Raw genomic sequence first — 7,398 nt, 5'->3', positions numbered from 1 at the left:
GATGTAGTCATATTCATGTGGCTGGCCTGATAATGTCCTGGAGGTAGTCTTTGGAATTCAATTCAGTAAAATAAATTGTGTGGGGATTGTAAATATAGACTGTGTGTGTGGCTCTAATGATCTAGCAAGATGCTTGAAATTTAAACTTTCTTTGTTTTTTTTTAAGTACAAAGCCCTTGGGATATATAATTTTATTTTAAGTTTAGATTTTCTGCAGGATGGTAACATAAGTCTCTTCCTATCCAGAGGTAAAATATATTTTCCAAAAATTTGGATACTGCCCATTGCATTAAATTTAAATTAAGACAATCCTTATGTATATAGACAGTAAAAGTAAGCAAAAAATATAACACATTCCAACTTTTAATATATCAAAAATGTTTCCAAGGCAACGTTACTGAAATGATTATATGACAGTCCCAGCACAACATCAAGCTCTAACAGGGCAGTACAGCGAGGGCAGCAAGGTCTCATCCAGCCATTGTTCTACACGCTTTTCTCTTCATCGCCCAGTAAAGCTGTGGCAGTTTTCTCGGCTTCCTTAGTGATGGCACCTGCAGTCTCTTTGGCTCTGCCCTTGAGGTCTTTCACCACATCGCCTACCTGGGACTCCTGCTTCGGGAAGAAAGGAGGGATGATGCACTTGTGGAGTGGTTCCACCCATTAGAAGGGTTTGGGGCTGTGCACCGCAGCAGGAAGCCACACTTCAGCATGTAGTGGAAGGGGGACCGAGACAGGACGAGATCAGAAAAGAATTCGGCAATGCTGAACACATCATGGGAGGTCAGCCACTGGGTACCATCTGCTTCGTTGGGATTCTCTATGGCTTTAATTGAGATGTAGGCTGCATAGCCAAATCCTATCAGGTTGCAGAGGAGAGAGGCCCCATCACCTGACACCAGGCACAAGGCCACCTGCCTGATGACACTGAGTACAATGTAGCTACAGTTCACTGGGTCTTGGCCTTGAGCTTGGCCAACAGGCCAGCCATGCAGTTCTCTTTATGCAGGAACCAGTGGAACCTCTGTCTCAAGCCATAGATAAGGTGGGGACCATCATGTGACTCCTAGGGTTGTTCCTAGGGAGGGTAACTGTGGGGAGGGGAGGTGACAGGGAGGTGGTGGTCAGGGCTGAAAATTTCTTGAGTTTCTTCACAAAAAGGTAGAAATTCCAAAGGTGTTTAGGAAGGATGTTTACAGAAAAATTATGCAGAAAACAGATGCTATGAGGATGAAATGCTTTTAATAAATTAATTTAGCAAAATGGCATAGTTAATTGCCTAAAGATTCCTGGAGACAATGAAGACATATAAAGATATCATGTTATCACATAGTCAAAGGTGACTGTGGATAATTGACACAAGTAAGTTAAACCTCAATATAATTTGTTCTGTGCATTATTTTGTTCATTATCTATATTAGATTGGTTGGCAATATTAATCGAGTTAAATAAGTGGTCGAGTTTGTTTAGGCTACTCCTTTTTACATCCTAACTACCCTTCAGGATGCAACTCAAGTCCCACTACCCGCTAAATCTTTTTTCTCCTCTTTCTTTACATGAGTAGTCTCTATTGTACAATATGCCTTACTTAACTGGACAGTTTTATGATGGACTTGTTTGTATCATATGCATAGTCCTGTTGTAGTTGGCAAACTACCTTAATTCAATACAGTTTAATAACATAAGACTTTATAAAAATTACTTTACACAGTTAAAGATGGAATTTAAGGCCAAGACTCATGTAGTCTGTCTGGAAACCTAGTAATCTTTTCCTTTCCCATGAGTGTATGTTGAATATCTGGGTGGCATAGATTCATTCAAACTGAATGAGCCTTCAAGGGTCAGAACAACATGGTAGAATTTTATCGAGACATTGAATGTTTTATTTTCAGCACTTCTCAGAAAGGGCTCTGCTTGAGTGTATGTCTGTATCTCTGTGCAAAATCATGTCTATTGATATTATAGATAAATTCATGTCTATTGTTGAGATATGGGTTTTATTGAATATCATTCTAATGCTTTGTACTACAATGTATAAATAGAATATCATTTTACCACATCTGTTTTCTACTAGTCTGCCTTTTTAATAACTCATCGGTTGTTCAAAATATCATATATTTTAGTCATGAATTACATTTCCACGTCCCAGATTCAGTACACAGATATGTCAGTGGGACATTCCTGCCTCCATTAAGATTCTTCATCTCTGTCCTGGAATTTAACCCATCATTGAAATTACAATTATGTGAAATGAACAAGCTAGCTGTTCAAGCATGGAAACATGAAACCTCATTTGTGATAATGGGATTTGACTTGCCTTTTTCCTCTCACTTTTAATAATGTCATAATGTCGATGTGTCTGAATGTAATTAGCATAAGCAGTCTTAAGAAACACTTTACTGTTGTCAGGGCACGTGGATTAGAATTTTGATGATTATCGTTTTTCCAGACAGTGACTTTTGAGGCCAGGCCAAATGGATTTCTGGTTCTTCAGCTGTACTAATCAATGTAACTGTGAGTGTATGTTTTCAAGATAAATTTTATGACCAGATTTTCTTGTCGTAATGACAAAAATGCTACTCATCTCCTGTGTCTATTGAAATGGACTGACTTATTTTTGGAGAACAATAGAGGGTAAAAACTAGAAAGCAGCTAGAAAGGGAAATTCCTTTTCCCTTGCTTTACTCCTTCTCCTACATGTAGAGAGTGGGAAATTGAGTTAAAAATAAACATTTCACTTCCCCAGAGATGAATTGTTCATGTAAAGCGAAAAGGCAAGTAACATAATATGGAAGATTAATCTCCAAAGAAATGTTAATTCAAAAGAAGTTTGGCTGAACTGTCGTGACAAATCAGCAATGATTGAAATGGATTTACCCGAAGCTGTGTCCTAGTTATACAGACATAGCAGCGTATCAATGGGCGGTATTTTTACATGGAAGTGTACTGGTAAAATTCCCTCCCTTCATTTGAGGGAATCTGGTCATCAAGCCTCCATGGTCTCAGGAAATTTCTGAGATAAGTATGTGACAGCTTAGGTTTCAACTCTGGTCTGCCGTGCAGTGCCTTTGCTGACCACAGCGATGCTTGCTCCTGTGTAAGTGACCAATACCTCTCTCATGAGTTGCCATGTTGACTAAGAGAGTAAATCTGGACTGAGGTATGCTTATGGATCTTATCATCCCAATACAACAGAGAGTACTGTCTAAAAATTATTGCCATATCCTCTCTTTGCAGACATGTATAAATCATTTGTTAAGATAAATACTTCAGCCCTGGCTGGTGTGGCTCAGTGGATTTTGTGCTGACCTGCGAAGCCAAAGGGTCCCTGGTTTGATTCCCAGTCAGGGCACATGCGTGGGTTGCAGGTTAGGTCTGCACTGGAGGGCATGCAAGAGGCAACCACACATTGATGTTTCTCTCCCTCTCTCTCTCCCTTCCCCTTTGTCTGAAAATAAATAAATAAATCTTAAAAAATAAGATAAATATTTCATTAAACATTTTTGTTGTTGTTGTAGGTTTTTTTTTAAGACTTTGGGAGCCCTAAAATACTGTGGGTATGTATGAGTCCATGTGTGTGTTTGGTGTCTTTGTGACTATTCTTATAGGGAAGGAAGGAAGGAAGGAAGAAAAGAAAGGAGGGAGGGATGGAGGGAGATGGAATAGTATTCACTTTGAAAAATGAAATTAAAAGTTATGAATGCAGCCCAGGCTGGTGTGGCTCAGTGGATTGAGTGCCAGCCTGCGAACTAAAGGGTCTCCAGTTCAATTCCAGGTCAGGGCACATGCTTGGGTTGTGGGCCAGGTCCCCAGTAGGGGGTGCATGAGAGGCAACCACAGATTGATGTTTCTCTCCCTCTCTTTCTGCTTCCCTTCCCCTCTAAAAATAAACATAATAAAATCTTTTTAAGAGCTATGAATGCATAGTTGGAGTACATAATTTTGAGTTTTAATTTGAGTAATTTAATTTATGTTGAGTAAACTGGGATATCATACTCATAAATCAGATGTATTAATAAAAGCATCATGCTAATTTTAAAATTTAGAATACTAAATCTCCATTAGAAAAATATCTTAAATTAAGCATCTCTAATATATTGAATCCCTGGTACAGCATAAGGTAGAATTACTTGTAATTTACTCACATATACATAATATTGGAACTCATGTGTTACAAATAAGATCTTAGAAGCCATGTAGTCTTGGCACTGCAGATTGGTTTATACTCTTGTGTTAACACTGATGAAATGATAATGAATGCATGTGGCATTTCTTGAGGATTCTGGGGGTACTTTTAGATTAGGGAAAAAAGTTTTATGATTGATTGCTTATGTCTGCATAGCCAAAGCGTGGAGAATGATGGCAGGTATCTTGACATCTCTAATCTATTTCAATATAACACATTTATGGAAAAAGAAAACCCAGACGTTTATATGCTGACTCTAATATTATGTGACACTGTAGAGATTGTTCAATGTATTCACATATGCCAAGACAGTTAATTTTTACAACAGTCTGGTAAGGTTTGTCATATTTGAACCTAGGTGTAGATGACAAAACTGATGCTGTTTAAGTCCACAGAGCAAGTTTGTGTATTGCTAAGGTCAAAAACAAGGGCTGCTCTCCACCAGCCAAGAATCCTTTCACAATAAAACACAAGATCGTCACTGTATCACTAAGGAATGTCTTTGTGAGTAACAGAGCATCGGATCAAGGATGGATAGGTTAAATGGGTCATAAATCGCATTTGTTTCCTATTGCTTTAACAAATTACCAAAAATTCAGAGGCTTAAAAGAATTCAAATTTATTTCCTTATGGCTCTAGAGCTCAGGAGACTGAAATAAACTTTAGTGGGCTAAAAAAAGCAAGGGCCAGCAGGACTGTGTTCCTTCTGGAGCCTGTGGAGAGAATCCTTGCTTTGTGTTTTCTGGCTTCTAGAGGTGGTCTGCATTCCTTGGCTCATGGTCTCTTCCTCCACCTTCAAAATCAGCAGCTTACATTCTTGTTTCCTCTCTGACTTCTGCTTTTGTCCTTACATTTTCCCTCCGGTTCTGATCCTTCTGCCTATATCTTCTAATTACCCTCATGGTTACATTGGATTCACCTAGGTGATCCAGGACGGTCTTCCCATCTCAAAAGCCAGTCATTTAATCACACCTTCAAACTCCCTTGTCAATGTAACATATTCAGAGGGTCCAGGGATTAGAAAATGGACTTTTGGGGGCTACGATTCAGCCTACCATACACAGAGCCAGTGTAGATATTCCAAAGATGTGTGCAGTAACTCATGAGTACTGATGCATTTTCTCATCAATGACCAAGCTGTTTCCTTCTTTTCCCTCTGCCATCTTTAAAGTGTTGGCTTATATTCTCATGGTTACAAGGTGACTGCCATAGCAGGAGGTATAACGTTTGTCCCTAAGGAAGGAATAAGAGGGAAGTGAGGAGGCAAGTTCTTTTCTTCTTATTCAGAAAGTGAAGCTCTACTCATGAAATCCCCCCTCTATCTTGTAGGCCAGCACTATACAGGACACAGGGATACCACTAGCTAAAAAGGAGAATGGAAATTTAGGTATTTTACCAGTTAGTCTCTCTTTTTGAAGATAGCAAAGAAAAGAAAAGATTCAAAATGGGTATTCAGTGAATCCACTTTCTATTGGTCAGAATGTCCAGTTGCAAATTTAAGCAAAGAAATTTGTTATAGAATATCAAACTATAGACTATTCAAAAAGAGTAAATAACCTGTATTACTGATTACAAAGATTAATGAGTTAGCTAGGATTATAGCCAGTACCCCACAGGACTTTCTAGCAAAAGCATCACAGCTGCTACTGCCCCACGTGGGCAGTGGTCCCTAATGGATCTGGATTCCAAAAGATCATGTTGCTACCCCTGCCACAGCACATACTAAAAGATGTCCCCATCAGTGGCCACTCACTCATATTGCTTTTATCTGCGTCCAAATCTCAGCTGCTTCTGAGTCATGAAACCTGGACATATGTCCATCCACACTTGCAAAGGAGTCTGGGGAATGTGCGTCTCCTAGAGCAGGTCCTCCAGAAAGCAGAGCCTGCGACGAAGATTAACATGCTGACATTTCATTTGAGAGGTACAAATTTAGGAGTGAGGGTGAGAAAAAAGTGGGGGCAGAGAAGGTGCTTGGTGCACTTCTGTGTTTGTTCCTGCTTCGCACGTGTGTCCATTGGTATGTTGTTCTCCAGAGAAACCAAAAAGAGGAACTGATTCCCTTAGATGGGGAAAAAGGAGGAGAAATTTATCTGTGGAGCTTCCTCTCATATCCATTTCCTATTGGCCAGGTCAGCCGCACAGTGGGCCAGTTCCTTCAGTCATCCAAGCTGTACAATTCAGCCCCCTTGGTGACTGACTGTTCAGGAAGCCAGATCCCACTCCTGGCACTGCGGCATTTCCTCTGAGTGTGGAGGAGCAATGTAGGCCGGGCAGTCTTAACATGTGAGCGATGTGGAGGAAGGAGGCAGTTTCAGGAATCTAAATATGCATGGCAGGTTTTCATCCTATACAGTAGGGTTTTGGGTTTCTACCTTAAGAAGGCTGTTCTCACAATGAACAGCATTATCGTGATGTAGGGAAGGTCTTCCCGAGCTACTGGGCAGTTCCCAGGTGTCTATTACCACCAACCACACCTTATCACTCAGTTAAAGTACATCTCCCTGTCGTTTCCTCGACAGCCCCCTAGTTGTCGTTTTTCCTCCTGCTAGAACTTACACCATTTATACTCCGTGATGGCAGTATTGCCTGTGTTTTGGTCGCCATCGCATTCCCAGGAACTTCAGCACAGTGTGAGTTTGTGTATATTTCAGTTGATTGGATGAGTGAATGAATGAATAAATACAAGATAGCACATAATAAACAAAACAGTGAGTGGCTATTGTGGGGATTAAGAAAAATAAAACAATCTTAGACTGGAAAAATTTTCTCAAAAGAGGTGGGATCTGGGTTAGGTGGTAGCAAGGAGTTTTAACAGAACAGCGAGGAAAGCCATACATGAAGGTACATATGTGGAAATACTCTCAGTTTGTCCATGGAATGGAGGAGGAAGCACTGTCTTATCAAACGTCTCGCAAACACATTTACATTGTAGACGGATTTCTGCTGATCTCTAATTATTTTCCTGACTTAGAGATCCACAAAACATTGTGTCGGAGAGACCCAGACCTTAATTCTATCATGCCTAAATCTCTCCCCAGAGAGGTTTCCTTTGGTGACCTGGGAAGCCGAACTTTCTTAATTGGATTAGTGGCGCTTTGCTTTTTCAAACTGAAACAGGATCCACCGGCCACACTCGATAGAGCTTTATAATCTACACCATCGAGTTTGTGGTCATTGCCGAAGTATGCGAGCTAACCCAGGGAGACAGG

The 7,398-nt window shown here is 40.3% G+C and overlaps 1 pseudogene; it reads right to left on the bottom strand.

The window, feature by feature from the left end:
* Window positions 1-486: 486 nt before the first annotated feature.
* On the bottom strand, window positions 487-6,793 carry LOC112319808 (receptor expression-enhancing protein 5 pseudogene; annotated as a pseudogene).
* Between the last annotated feature and the right edge of the window lie 605 nt (window positions 6,794-7,398).

This window comes from Desmodus rotundus, chromosome 6, assembly GCF_022682495.2.
Source record: "Desmodus rotundus isolate HL8 chromosome 6, HLdesRot8A.1, whole genome shotgun sequence".
In the NCBI taxonomy this organism is placed as follows: domain Eukaryota; kingdom Metazoa; phylum Chordata; class Mammalia; order Chiroptera; family Phyllostomidae; genus Desmodus; species Desmodus rotundus.
This window is presented reverse-complemented; position numbering and strand designations above follow the sequence as displayed.